This window comes from Sus scrofa, chromosome 1 (genome assembly GCF_054392235.1).
Source record: "Sus scrofa isolate SSC_HxYL_T2T_F1_AM1 chromosome 1, Sscrofa_HxYL_maternal_Yorkshire_Landrace_v2.0, whole genome shotgun sequence".
Taxonomy (NCBI): domain Eukaryota; kingdom Metazoa; phylum Chordata; class Mammalia; order Artiodactyla; family Suidae; genus Sus; species Sus scrofa.
Window position 1 is genome coordinate 71,608,891 of NC_139383.1, and position 15,674 is coordinate 71,624,564.

Consider the following 15,674-nt stretch of genomic DNA (forward strand, 5'->3'; position numbering starts at 1 on the left):
TTTAATTTTTTTCAAATAAATACACAGATGGAATTTCAGATTATATTGTAGTTCTATTTTGATTTTTTTAGCTTAATACAGTCCAATGGTTTATTTTTGCTTTTGTTGTCTTTTCTTTCGGATTCAAACCCAAAAAATCATTACCAAGACTGATGTCAAGGAGCCTATTACTGTTTTCTGGTTTCAGATCTTAATTTTTGTGCATAGTATAAGACAGTGGTCCAGTCTCATTCTTTCGCATGTGCCTGTCCAGTTTTCCAACACATTGTGTATTCTCAGCTCCTTTGTCATAAATTAATTGGTAATATATATATGGGTTTATTTCTGGGCTCTCTATTCTATTCCATTGATCTATGTGTCAGTTTTTATGACAATACCATACTGTTTTGATTACTGTAGCATTACAGTATAGTTTGAAATAAGGGAGTATGATGCCTCCAGCTTTGTTCTTCTTTCTTAGGGTTGTTTTGACTATTCGGAGTCTTCTGCGGTTCCATACAAATTTTAGAATTGTTTGTTCTATTTCTGTGAAAAATGACATTGGAATTTTGACAGGAACTGAATCAAATATATAGGTTATTTTGGGTAGTATAAACATGTTATCAAGTTAATTCTTCCAGTTATGCTTTTTTTGTTATTTATGAAACTAATCATGAAATTCTAACTCATGTAGATTGTCTCCCATGAAGAAATATAAAGCAGGGTCAGGGGATAAAGGACGATAGGGGCCATTCTAGGTAGGGTCATCAAGAAAGGGCTCTCTGAGAAGAGACTTAAGAAAGTGAGACAAAAATATATGAAGACCCAGAAGGGAAAATACCAGGTAGAGAGAAGAGAAGGGCAGAGTTATTTTATTTCTGAATGTAACATATGTGATTCGTAGAAACCATGGTCCAGTCACATCTGGATTATGGATTCTTCAAATAATTGAATGCAACATACAATCAGACTATAGACACACACACACACACACACACGCATGCAGGCACACTCTTCTGTCAACAAGCCAACCAGGAACATGAATTAGATAAATAGTTCTCAAACTCTAATATGCATGAGAATGACCTGGAGAATCTCAGTAAAAATGAAAAGTGAACATTGCAGGATGGCAGGCAGGTTGCTAGGTGTTCAATTAGCTCTCCTTTTCATTGTAGTGATCAGGTTTCAATTTTCTCAGGATCCAGGAAGCAGAAGGTTCTCATTGAAAAGAACAAAGGGTCACTTCAAACTGGAAATAGCAGATGAGCACTTCTTCCACTGGAGATAACTACAAAATCTGGATGAAATTTTTAAACATTGTAAAGCACTGTAGAGATAAAACAACTGTATGGATTTTCTAGGCCAAATTTCTGGATAGGAAATTCTTAGTCTTCTGTCTTTGATCTGGAAGAATCTGCTAAAAAAATGGTCTTAGGACAGCAGGGAGATGGTGGGAAGGAGTATCATAAATCTGAGTCTAGTAAGTAGCAGCGTTAGAAGCTGCTGACTCTCTTCCTCAGGCCCTGGGTTGGGATCCAAAGGGCCCTGCCGTGCAAGTGAGGCTACAGATGTGGGTCATGGACTGCTTAGCACCCTCAGGAGTTGGTGGAAGAAATACTTTCTAGTGGGAGAAAACATCATTGTAGATCCAAAGTAGTTCTATAACTTTCTTTTTTAAGCACAATGCACTGCAAAACAAAAACACCAAAATCATGGTCAACCCAACCATCCAGACATTTTCGTACTGATGACACTTGAATGCATCTAATCGAAATTTAACAGCTAACTGTTAATAAATTAGAAAATACTAATTTCACTACATTACATTACTAGTCAAAGCAGCTACTGGTCAAACACATAAATTATGCCCAATGGTAATGAAAAGGAATTACTTCGGCATGAAAAAACATGGGTAGATATCAAAAACATTAAGCTAAACAAAAGAAGGCTGCCGGGTACTGTATCTATGTATGTATGGTACCATTTATATGAAATTCTAGAAAAGGCAAAAATAATCTAGAGTGGCAGAAGTCAGATTAGTGGTCACCTGGAGCTGGGGAGAGAGGGACTAAATTCGAAATGGCATGAGGAATCTTTTCGGGTGATGGAAATGTTTTAGATCTTGATTGTGGTGATGGCCACAGGGGTATATAGGCTTGTCAAATTCATCAAATTTTACACTTAAAAATAGATGATTTTATTGTATGTAAATTATACCTTAACAAAGTCGATTTGAAAAAGATATTATAGGGAGTTCCTGTTGTGGCTCAGTGGTTAACGAATCCAACTAGGAACCATGAGGTTGTGGGTTCGATCCCTGGCCTTCTCAGTGGGTTAAGGATCCGATGTTGCCTTGAGCTGTGGTGTAGGTTGCAGATGTGGCTCCGATCCCATGTTGTTGTGGCTCTGGCGTAGGCCGGTGGCTACAGCTCCGATTGGACACCTAGCCTGGGAACCTTCTTATGCTGTGGGAGTGGCCCAAGAAATGGCAAAAAGACAAAAAAAAAAAAAAAAGATATTATAGCCCACCTTCTGCATTCTTTTATTCTATGTACTTTTCTCATCCAAACAATTCCAAGACATTTAATATGAGGATTACCGCATTATTTGTTAAAATGTGCTCTTATTTATTATGTGCGTTGGTACTCTCAATAGTAATAATAATATTATCAGCCACATTTTATTAGACTGTTGCTCATGTTATTTAGTGAATATCTTCTTTAGGACCTGCCTGATATGAGCATCCACAGCTAAACTGTGCTCCTGAAAGCCATCCGACAAAACTTTCTCATTGGTTTATTCTTTTCTGCTGAGAAACAATAGAGATGTGATGTTTCATAATTTTAATACATTATGAAATACACAAATATATATTTAAATGTGCATTAGAGGATTACAACAAATTGGTGAGTGTGATTTCCATCTTGGTCTTTTTGGTTGGTAATTATTACAAATAATAGGTTATTGAACCAAAGTTCTTATTACTGCTAGAATTGGAATTACATTAACAAAATAGGACTAACAAAGGAAAAAAGATGGAAAGAGCTCAAATAAAAAGTATTTTTACTTGAGAATTGTGAATCTCATAGGAAGAAATAAAGAATGAACACAATTGGCATTTCTGAGAAGTATTGGAAATCGTAATCCATGCTAGCTGGTTCTTTTGTTTCTGTTAACAAGCCAGTCACTTCTTGGACTCAGATTGAGAAAGTCATTATTTTTCTTTGTTGGCTGTAATTCTGCTGATGCTGGTGCTCTTGTTATAGCAATCCTGTAACTCAGTTGGCTAGGATGCATTTGTAGACTCTGGGTCTTTATTGATAACTTTACTGACCTTGTAAGAATCACAGTTCCTCATTATGGCAAAAGTCCAAAGTGCTTCATGAAACAAAATGTTTTGGCACAAGCATGTGATTCTGTGAACAGCAGACTGAAGAGAGCTTGCTTTGCAATGAGAGCCCATGCTGCTTAAACCAACCATTTCCCTGGAAGAGCCCAGTGCCAGATACACACATGGATGTGTTTATCCTTCAGCAGGGCACATCTAGCTCCCTGCTCCTGCATTCTTTATACTCCAAGAAAATTAAGGCATGCCTCAAATTCTGATAATGCAGAGTCAACACAAAACCCACTAAATCTTATGCATGTCTGTGTTGACATAAATTGAGATCCTTTCCAGCTCTCATAGCAAAATTGAATTCCTCCAACAAGATGCAATCTCTTAAACCTTTTACGAATGGTTTCTTAGCATTAAATCTGGAGAATTATGTTTTGGGAATGTGAATACGTTAGTGAAGAAAATAATGTTATGAAACTCAGAGAAGCAGCTTTTTATTGGTATTCATAAAAACCAAATCCTTTTTTGCTGGAAGAGCAGAGCAAATGATGACATTCCTTGCAGTAACTTTATCAGTTAGTTCATAAATTTCCTTGAGTGTCCACCCACGGAATAGAGAAGCCTATTTCATCTGCCCTGGAGCATCAGGAGAGGAAACACAGGAGGAGGTGATTTGCCCCCACGTTACATAAATTTTAATCACTATTAACTGAGAAACACAAAAGAACACTGTGTGTGTTCGTGTGTGTGTGCGCGCGTGTGGTGTGGTGTGGTGTGTGTGTACATATACACACATATCTACATTATCTATCTATCTATCATCTATCTATCTTTATCATCATCATCTATCTTCTGCAACTAAATACGAGGTTAACCAGGGGTGGTGGCTGTGCTTGGGCAAAGGGGAAGTAAGTGGATCAGCACGGACAATTAATGTCACTAAAAAGAAGATCTCTGCTAGCACTGCCATCATCCTTTACTTCCTCCTCTTAAGTAAAGGCCTTACTTTGACCACGTATTAGACATGCACTAGGCACAGTGACTCCTGCAGCAGGAATACAGAAAGAACTTGCTACAGTTGGGTTCCAAAGGACTCACTTGGATCTTCAGTGTTCCCCACCAACCTTTCCATTTTAGGGAGAACCATAATCTGGTGTGGACATTGGCAACTATTTATGAAATCTTTTAGTGTATTTTTTTTTTTTTTTTTTTTTTTTACCAATGCCACTTACCAGCCAGAGTCTGAGAACCAAGCTGATACTCCAAGGATACTCTGACACTTGGCACTTACCTTCTGTCTACATAGGCTTGTCTTACAGGAAATGTGTAGCCCTTCTCTGGCTCCTAGCTTTCCTCGGGAACATTCCAGGCCATCTGGACATGGTTCCATTATTTTTTTTTTAAGGGCCACACCTGCAGCATATAGAAGTTCCCAGGCTAGGGGTTGAATCAGAGCTGCAGCCCCCAGCCTATGCCACAGCCATAGCAACACAGGATCTGAGCCACATCTGCAGCCTATACCACAGATCATGGCAACAGAGGATCCTTAACCCATTGAGTGAGGCTGGCGATCAAATCCACATTCTCATGGATCCTAGTCAGGTTCGTTACCACTGAGCCACAATGGAAACTCTGGTTCCAAAATCTTGAATCTTGAAAAAATAGGACTGAGGTCTCAGTTTTTTCCCTCCAGAAGACTTCTTATCTCCCATGAAAATAACATGTGTTTAATCAAAACACAAAAAAACAAAAAAATAAAACTTCAAACTCATATGATAACAGCAATAGAGATATATATTATGTGAAGATACCTACATGCTCACCAGATGCTTACCAAGCCAGGGTTGTGTTAAACCTTTCTGTCTAGATCCCCTGTACCTCCTTCAAACAGGGAGTATAACTCAGGGAAGTTAAGTATCAAAATTTAAAGCTGTTACATGTTTTCCCTGAAAAAAATCAAGAAAAATATGCACGCTAGTATACATACAGTCTTATTTAACAATAAAATACTCTTAAGAAATTTGTTTATGGGAGTTCCCGTTGTGGCTCAGCAGGTTAAGAACCCAACACGATGTCTGTGAGGATGTGGTTTCGATCCATGGCCTTGCTCAGTGGGTTAAGGATCTGGTATTGCTGCAAGCTGCAGCATAGGTGCTGTGGCCTAGTCCTGAAGCTGTAGCTCAGATTTGACCCCTAGTCTGGGAACTTCTATCTGCCACAGGTGAAGCCATAAAAAGAAGAAAAAAAATTGTTTTAATTTGTTTGTTCCTCAAATATTTATGTGAAATTGACAGCTTAGAAAATGCCCTACGTTTACTCTGTGGTTTTGCCTATATTCTAGTCCACTGTCAAGGTGGGTATAAATACTCAAGTTAGAAAAGCATGAAAGTGATCACTGACTTGCAAAAAGTACAAAGCAAGTGCTTTAGAATCTCACAGGAAGGAAAAATCATTTCTGTTTGGAGAATGTTCAAGGAAAACTTGATGGAGGAGTTATTTTCAATTGCTTCAGCAACGGCACAGACTTGGGCCAGCCTCCACCCGTCGCTTTGCTCTCTGCAGTGCTTCTCTCTTCCTAGTTCTGCTGCAATTTCAAGACAGCAGTTTGTATGGAATTTTCAAAGAAGGTCAAGGAATGGATAGGATGGAGGGTATGGTACTGAAAATAGGTGAGTTGTATTTGCAAAATTGAGAGACTGTTTTGGCTGGATTATGTCAGGTTTATGATGTCAGGGTAAAGGAGGGGTTACTCTCAGACGTCAAGGGCACATTTGATAGAAACGCTCCTATTGTACTAGTCTCTGAGGAGAAAGACCCTTTCTCCCAGCCCAGAAATCAGAGTGCAGCCCTTCTCTCTGCCTGCTTCCATTAGGGGAATACAATACCTTCTTATCTCTCTTGTGATATTATCAGCCATTGATAGGTAGAAAATAATGGACCCATTATTTTATAAGAGATTGTGAAATGGTGATATTTTAGTTCTATAATTTCTTCATTATATATTAACTCATATAATGCCAATTTCCTTTGTGTCTTCATCCATTTGGTTACCCTGTACCTAATGATGTTCCCTAGAAACCAAAGTTTTAGGCAGAGTTTGCATGCTGAAGTTTTTTTGTTTGTTTTTTTGGGATTTTTTCAGCCATGCCAGTGGCATGTGGGAGTTCCCAGGATGCGGATTTACATGGTAAAGTTTCACTGGAAGAGGCAATTCAACGACAGCGTGAGTGAAGGAGAAAGGAATGGGAGGCACGAAAGGAGGAAAAGCAAATGTAAAGTGGCATGTTAACTGCACTGGCATAGCCTCACAAAAACATACACAGGACGGCTGCCAGAGAGCAACATGAACACTACATCTTGGAACAGTCCATAAAGGAGGAAGAGATGCAAATTCTATCTGCTGATGATTTCCCATATCCGGTTTTTTCTTGGGCAAATTAGAGCCCATGCACTAACATTTGACACTGTATCTGGGTCCAGAAGTAGTGGGAAGAGCCATTAGTGGGAGGGTCCAGAAATAGGGGGAGGAGCCATTAGTGGGAGGGTCCAGAAATAGGGGGAGGAGCCAGTAGTGGGTGGGCCCAGAAATAGGGGGAGGTCCAAAAGTAGTGAGAGGAGCCATCGTGGGAGGGTCCAGAAGTAGTGGGAGGAGCTTTATGTCTATCCTCTCAAGTTGGACCTGAACCCCAGAGCTGCTGCTGCTGCCTCCATAGCAGCAGGGATGACAGGTGCCACACTCAGAGTTCAGACATTTTCTCAGGGGAGGCTGAGACAGTTAGCCATGTTAGGAGAGCAGGCAGTGGTGGTAGTGGTGGGGATGTCCACGTCTCAGGGGCAGGTGGGCTGTGCAAATGTGGGGAGGTGCAGGAATGCAGTTTTACAGGCTCTGAGGTCTGCTTCATACAAAAAAGTAGGATAAATGCTTGAATTTTTCCTTTTCAAACCGTTTTTCAGAGTAGTGACTTGGTCCCGTAGATCCTCCAAGGATGATCAATGAGGATTTTAAATTTTGTTTTGGTTTTTAGGAGGATGAGCATATCACCACAAATCCATCGATTTTTAAAAAACTTAATTGATTTATTTCATTCCATTGAAATTTGTATTTCACCTAAAGGTGTATTTTTTAAATGTTCAAACTGTCTCTTCTTTGGCCAGTAGAAGTTGTTTCAAGTTGCTTCCTAACTTATACTGACATGACTTTGGAAGTCTTCAAGAGCTTCTTTGCTTTCTGATGTAACAAGGTATCTTCTACATTTCCTACTTCAGCCCTGTAATTGGTCATGTCTGCAGGGTGCCCTGGTTATTTTTTTTTTTTTTTCTTTTTTGGCCACCCTGCAGCATATGGAGTTCCCAGGCCAGGAATTAGATCCAAGCCATAGTTGTGACCCAAGCCACAATTGCTGCAATACCTGATCCTTAACCTGTTGTGCCAGGCTGGGTTCAAACCTGCATCCCAGTGCTCCCAAGATGCTGCTGATACCATTGTGCCACAGCAGGAACTCTACCTGGTTTCAGTTTTGTGAGAACATATTCAGAGCCACACTAGGCACTAAGGGTAAAGTAGCAGAGTGTTGAAGGTAAATTCAAATGTTAGGAAAGTTTTATTAAATAAAAAGCTTCAGAAAACAGAAAAATTAGGGAGTTCCCATTGTGGCTCTGTGGGTTAAGAACCCGATATAGTGTCCGTGAGGACATGGATTCAATTCCTGGCTTTGTTCAATGAGTTAAGGATCTGGCAGTGCCGCAAGCTGCACCGTAGTTTGCAGATGTGGCTCGGATCTGGCATTGCAATGGCTGTGGCATAGGCCTGCAGCTGCAGTTCAGATTTGACTCCTAGCCTGGAAATTTCCATATGCCGCAGGTGTGGCCATAAAATAAAAAAAATAGAAAAATTAAATCTCAACAGGAAAACTAAAAATTTGACTAATGCATTTAATGGAATTGTTGTATATATTTCAAACCTAAAGGAAAATTCAAATTTTTACTTTAGTGACATGGCAAATTCCTCTTTAAAGACTCCTTAAAGAAAGCTTTTCATTCAGCTGGTCAACTAAAATTATTTGGGTACTTTCTGTTGCAAATTATTTGGCTCTCTGAGTGCTCATAGGTTTTTAAAAAGTGTTCATGGGTCCTGAGAATGGAAGCCTGCAGCAAGCCAGGGACCTGTGTACATATATTTTACAAAGGAAACTCTCTCTCTCTTTTTTTTGGGGGGGAGGGTGGGTGGCACACCTGCAGCATAGGGAAGTTCCCAGGGGGTTGAATTGGAGCTGCAGCTGCCAACCTACACCATAGCCATAGCAATGCAGGATCCAAGCCGCATCTGTGACATGCACCACAGCTCACAACAATGCTGGATCCTTAATCCACTGAGAGAGGCCAGGGATCGGACCCTTATCCTCATGGATACTACGTCAGGTTCTTAACTCGCTGAGCCACAATGAGAACTCCAAGGAAGCTCTGTTAAGTACAATAGTTATGCATAAGTGGACCCAGGGAGAATGGAGTGACAGAGAGAATTTATTTAGTTAACAGCCATTTACTTTCTATGTGCTGAGCTTTGCCATGGAGAATTCAAAAATGAATTTAAATATAATGTGTATCCCTCTAAGTATTTCCAGATAATTTGAAAGTAATAAAAGAAAATTGCTAATTAAAATACCGTATCTTAACTAGTAACTGGGCTCCTAACTTTTGTAGACAGAAGAGGGAGAGAACTTCAGCCAAAGTGGAGCTGGGGGAAGGCTTCCAGGAGAGAGAAGCATTAAACTTGGGCTTGAAGAATGACTTATCCAGATAGAGAATGGTTGTGAAAAAAAAGAACACATAAGCTATAGAACAAAGCAGGTGCAAAGCCAAAGAGATGGGAAATGGTCCCAATGGAATGACAAAATGGTCTGTCTGTTGAAAACAAAAGAGTATGTGGAGCAGGTCTGTGATGGGGAAAGCAGAAGAAATTGAGGCTGGAGATGCAAGAAGTCTGACTTAGAATGGGGTTATATGCCATGCTAAGCATTTGAGCACTTTAGATAATTTAACAAGATTGAGTTTGTGTGAGACGTATCATTTAAGAATACAGGTTTGTCATTTCCTTCATAGATAAGGTGTTAACCTTAACACAAGTTTTGAACTTAGGTGGAAAGACCACAGTATTCTGAGTAGATCAGAGAGCATTTGGAGGACAGGGGGTCAAGCTAGGGGTGCAGGGAATGCAGGTGGGAGGTGGCTGCTCCAGAGAGCCAGGAGGGTCCCAGAGCACCCTTACTGTAGCCCTGATTTCATGACGGCAGTTCCGCTCTTGACGTCTAGCCTTGACCACATAGTGACTTCATTAAGAACTCTATTTCCTTCTTAGTTCTTGACTTTGCTGATGATTTTCCCAGTGGCAGAATCCTCTAGGATAGGAATCCCTAGTTAGTAATGGGAACCATCTTTGGGCCCTGAAGTCTCACCTAGTTTATCTTTAAGCTGATAAGACTGTAGGTTCCTGACAGTGTTTATAAATTGATCTATTTGGGGATTGGAACTTCCATGGGAGTTTGAAATAAGGTCTGACAAATGAGACCCTGTGGATGGTGTCTCACTACTTGTACTGGGATAAATCTAAACTTTAGTAATAAAGACACTCCCAAATACTGTGACTTTAATAATAATAATAATAACAACAATTTCTTTCTCTCTCACACATAACAGTATCAAAGTGAGTGTGGCAGGTCAGTGGGATAGCTCTGCTCCATTGAGGACCCAGTTTCCTTCTAAGTCATGACTCTGCCATTTCTTAGCCAATGAATTCAAACTTCACTGTGCTTATGAATTCTCTACGGATCTTGTTAAAATGCAGGTTTGGGGTGGGGCCTGAGATTCTGCATTTCTGACAGCTCCCAGGTGATGCAATGATGCTGTTCCCTGACTATGCTGGAGGAGCAAGACCCTAGGGCATTATCATAGTCTGCATGGTCAACACTGAGTCACTGCAACATTCGAGGACTAACCTATTGGTAAGGGAAGGGCAGGGGGCAGAGGCTGATGGGTTGGGGGAGACATATAACACTTCTGCTCACATTACCTGGGTAAAATCTTAGTCACCTGGCCACACTGAACGGCAAGAATGTCTTGAAAATGTAATCTTGCTGGGCAGCCATGTGCGCAGCCAAGGTTCTTACTTCTGGAAAGCAGGGAGCAGATGTTGGCAGACAACTCGCAGTCCTGGCCACATTCCTCTAGCTAAAGTCCCCTCCTGCACCTCTCAGAGGCTTGCGGTGGTCGCCCAATAATGTGAGGTGTACTCAGGGAAGTGTCTGTGATGTTTTCCAGACGGCTCTTCACAGCATTCTTTATCCCACGTGTTCTAGAAATATCCCGCTCCCAGAATTTCCTGGGTACAGAGGTAGCCTCTTTAGGAGAGAGCGCATGAGTAGACTTTCTCTTTACCTTTATGACTTTGAAAGTGAACGAGATGCGAGATGACCTGATTATACCTCTCCAAGATCTACTTGTTTAATGCTTCCGGTTTTTGCGAGGATAAATCAAAGCTTCAAACCCAGTAATACATTATCCTGTTAAAGACAGTCTTGCTGGGCTGAATCGACTCTGCTGCAGGTTTTCGCATCTGATGAGTGAGATAAGATAATAAACGAATCCAGGCCGCTGCAAAATACACAGGCAGCCTCAGAGAGAAGCATAACTACGGTACATTTATAATCAAACCCCAGTTTATATGCTGGCCGACAACAGCATTAGAGGGTCAAATAGCTCAAGGATATTGAATGAAAACTTACAGTTCATGAGTGATAATATTTTCCCTTCTATTTTTATTTACCTAACTGAAAAGTGCCCAGTTTATTCACTGAAAGAAATTTTCATTTCCTGATCCTCTTCTCAATATTCATGCCAGTGAAATAGAATTAACTAAAAATGGAATGATATAATCTGTTTTAGGCAAAGGGCTAGAAGGGCAAAGAATGATTAAGAATTCCATGGCTGCTTTAATGTGTTCTTAATAAACAAATATCTAGGAAGAGATACTAAGCCGCTCTCTGAAAAAAAAAAAATTAAATATGTATATTCTCCCCTCAAAATACAAGCCTAGGGAACAATGAGCCTTTAGTTGAATTTTCTCCTCAGCATGACATTTCTCGTTGTCTTTCACTGAAATGAAAAATTTCAAAGCAAGAAAAAAAGCCCGGAAATACTACTCTTGAAATCAAATAAGGCCACCATGTCTGTCCATTAGCCCCAGTGGTTGCTTCCACCGATTATGACCAGATTTTCTCATTTGTGCTTTTTGGAGAAACAATATTTGAATCTCAGGAGGACAGCTGAGGATTGAATCAGGTTATAAAAATGCTCAAGACTGTGGCAGCAGTCTAGAAGGGAAGGAATATTTCTCCCCGGATTCTAAGTCAAAATATATACATTTCAATTCCAGACACTTAGTTTTCAAATAATCATGGTGATGTTGAAAAGAGGGATGACAGAGCTGATGATGATGATAGTAGCCAGCATCTATGGAGGGCCGACTAAGAACATGACAGGGTTCAAAGGCTTTCTGTGTATTAACTCACTTCATCTTCATATAGACTCTTAGAGGCAGGTCATATTCTAATCCCTACTTTATCGTTGAGAACAAATGAGGCACAGAGATGCTAAGTAAGTCTCCCGGGGTCACACAGCTAGTATAGCAGAAACCACATGCCTAAGATCTGTTTCTTCTTTCTTGGCATATAGCCAGCTGACATTTCCCAGTCTCTTTTGCAGGACGAGTAGCCACCAGGCTAAGTGCCAGCTGATGGAATGTGAGAGATGTGTGCCCTTTCCAGACTAAAGGTTTTTAGAGGCAGGAGTGCCCCTCCTTGCTCTTTCCCCATTTGCCTGCTGGAGGGACTATAATGAGGCCCTGGGGGATGGCAGCACTGTATGTGGAAGGGGCCTGAGTCATTCCCACCAGTCAGGAGCACCCTCCTTGGCGCATCAGAGAGAAGAAAAACACATTTTGAACCATTACACCTTTGAGGGGTCTACTTGTTACACAGTATAGCCATCCTCACTCACTTAACACCCCAGAAAGTAGTGGAATCTGGATGTGAATCTAGGCAGCCTGACTGCATAGTCCACCTTGGTTATTGCTTCTTCATTTGAAAAAATGGGAATGACCATTAGAGCCGGTCTCTCCAGGCTTCTAAGCTGGTGTCTTGAGGTCAGGTCGGTGTAGCTCCTGAGGAAATCTGAGATGGGGTCAGAAGTATCCTAGGCGAGGTGTTCTGCCAGGATCAGGCCTTAGCATTGCTAGGGCCAGGATACTCTTTCTGCAGATCTTAGTCATCACCTGGGCTTCTATAGGCTCTGTGAGGCTCGTTGTGCTTTTACCTTCTCCAAATGAGATGTCTTCTGGTCCAGGGCAGACCCAGTCCATCCCTTCTCTGTAATGTGCTCCATGGCTTTCCCTCTAAGGGGTTTGCCCTTTGCCAGTGCCTGTTCTAACTGCAGTCCCTCCCACTATAGCTTCTTTCTGTTTCTGACCTGTCTACTGCTGAGCTCCTGGTGTGACAGAAACCATCTTGCCTAACTTTTTCCCCTGAGAGTAGCTAACCTACCTTACCTGACTGGGTTATCGTAAAGATGAATGAGAGTTAGTGTAAGGATGAATTTAGGTGTATAATACTGTTTACTGGTTCAAATGTATGGTATAAAATGAGATATTACTATTAACATGTTTAAATCTTTGATTATCAAGTCAAAGAGGCAATTTTATTTTGTTCAAATAGATGTTAGTTGAAGAAATGACCTAAATTTTTTTTTAATTTTTTTTTATTTTCCCACTGTACAGCAAGGGGGTCAGGTTATCCTTACATGTATACATTACAATTACATTTTTCCCCCACCCTTTGTTCTGTTGCAACATGAGTATCTAGACATAGTTCTCAATGCTATTCAGCAGGATCTCCTTGTAAATCTATTCTAAATTGTGTCTGATAAGCCCAAGCTCCCAATCCCACCCACTCCCTCCCCCTCCCATCAGGCAGCCACAAGTCTCTTCTCCAAGTCCATGATTTTCTTTTCTGAGGAGATGTTCATTTGTGCTGGATATTAGATTCCAGTTATAAGTGATATCATATGGTATTTGTCTTTGTCTTTCTGGCTCATTTCACTCAGTATGAGATTCTCTAGTTCCATCCATGTTGCTGCAAATGGCATTATGTCATTCTTTTTTATGGCTGAATAGTATTCCTTGTGTATATATACCACTTCTTCCAAATCCAATCATCTGTCGATGGACATTTGGGTTGTTTCCATGTCTTGGCTATTGTGAATAGTGCTGCAATCAACGTGCGGGTGCATGTGTCTCTTTTAAGTAGAGTTTTGTCCGGATAGATGCCCAAGAGTGGGATTGCGGGGTCATATGGAAGTTCTATGTATAGATTTCTAAGGTATCTCCAAACTGTTCTCCATAGTGGCTGTACCAGTTTACATTCCCACCAACAGTGCAGGAGGGTTCCCTTTTCTCCACACCCCCTCCAGCACTTGTTATTTGTGGATTTATTAATGATGGCCATTCTGACTGGTGTGAGGTGGTATCTCATGGTAGTTTTGATTTGCATTTCTCTTATAATCAGCGATGTTGAGCATTTTTTCATGTGTTTGTTGGCCATCTGTATATCTTCTTTGGAGAAATGTCTTTTCAGGTCTTTTGCCCATTTTTCCATTGATTGATTGGTTTTTTTGCTGTTGGATTGTATAAGTTGTTTATATATTCTAGAGATTAAGCCCTTGTCAGTTGCATCATTTGAAACTATTTTCTCCCATTCTGTAAGTTGTCTTTTTGTTTTCTTTTTTGTTTCCTTTGCTGTGCAAAAGCTTTTCAGTTTGATGAGGTCCCATGGGTTTATTTTTGCTCTAATTTCTATTGCTTGGGAGACTGACCTGAGAAAATATTCATGATGTTGATGTCAGAGAGTGTTTTGCCTATGTTTTCTTCTAGGAGTTTGATGGTGTCCTGTCGTATATTTAAGTCTTTCAGCCATTTGGAGTTTATTTTTGGTGTGAGGGTGTGTTCTAGTTTCATTGCTTGGCATGCAGCTGTCCAGGTTTCCCAGCAATGCTTGCTGAATAGACTTTCTTTTTCCCATTTGATGTTCTTGCCTCCCTTGTCAAAGATTAATTGACCATAGGTGTCAGGGTTTATTTCTGGGTTCTCTATTCTGTTCCATTGGTCTGTCTGTCTGTTTTGATACCAGTACCACACTGTTTTGATGACTGTGGCTTTGTAGTATTTCTTGAAGTCTGGGAGAGTTATGCCTCCTGCTTGGTTTTTGTTTCTCAGGATTGCTTTGGCGATTCTGGGTCTTTTGTGGTTCCATATAAATGTTTGGATTATTTGTTCTAGTTCTGTGAAAAATGTCATGGGTAATTTGATAGGGATTGCATTGAATCTGTAGATTGCTTTGGGTAGTATGGCCATTTTCACAATATTGATTTTCCCAATCCGGGAACATGGAATATCTTTCCATTTCTTTACATCTTCTTTGATTTCTTTGATTAAAGTTTTATAGTTCTGGGCATATAGGTCCTTTACCTCCTTGGTCAGGTGTATTCCGAGGTATTTGATTTTGTGAGGTGCAATTTTAAAAGGTATCCTATTTTTGTATTCCTTTTCTAATGTTTCATTGCTGGTATACAGAAATGCAACTGACTTCTGAATGTTAATCTTATATCCTGCTACTTTGCTGAATTTATTAATCAGTTCAAGGAGTTTTGGTGTTGAGTCCTTAGGGTTTTCTATGTATAGTATCATGTCATCTGCATACAGTGACAGTTTGATCTCTTCTCTTCCTATATGGATGCATTTTATTTCTTTTGTTTGTCTAATTGCTGTGGCCAGGACTTCCAAAACGATGTTGAAGAGCAGTGGTGAGAGTGGGCATCCCTGTCTGGTTCCAGATTTGAGTGAGAAGGCTTTCAGTTTTTCCCCATTGAGTATTATATTTGCTGTGGGTTTACCATAAATGGATTTGATTATATTCAGGAATGTTCCCTCTATACCCACTTTGGCGAGGGTCTTGATCATGAATGGATGTTGAACTTTGTCAAATGCTTTTTCTGCGTCTATTGAGATGATCATATGATTTTTGACTTTTTTTTTGTTAATGTGGTGTATGATGCTGATTGATTTGCATATGTTGAACCATCCTTGTGTACCTGGGATGAACCCAACCTGGTCATGGTGTATAATTTTTTTGGTATGTTGTTGGATTCAGTTGGCTAAGATTTTGTTGAGAATTTTTGCATCTATATTCATCAATGATATTGGCCGATAGTTTTCTTTTTTGGTGGTATCTCTGTCTGGTTTTGGAATGAGGGT

General features: G+C 40.4%; 1 long non-coding RNA gene across 8 annotated transcripts in view; it reads left to right on the plus strand.

The window, feature by feature from the left end:
* Nucleotides 1–15,674, plus strand: part of LOC106508909 (uncharacterized) — a 156,082-nt gene that overhangs the window by 78,776 nt on the left and 61,632 nt on the right. The window contains exon 4 of one of the 8 annotated variants that reach the window (XR_014806508.1): nucleotides 2,338–2,493. The exons of the other annotated variants lie outside the window; for them this stretch is intronic. This is a non-coding gene — a long non-coding RNA (uncharacterized LOC106508909). Of the gene's footprint in view, nucleotides 1–2,337; nucleotides 2,494–15,674 lie in introns of those variants that run through there. 8 annotated transcript variants of the gene reach the window in all.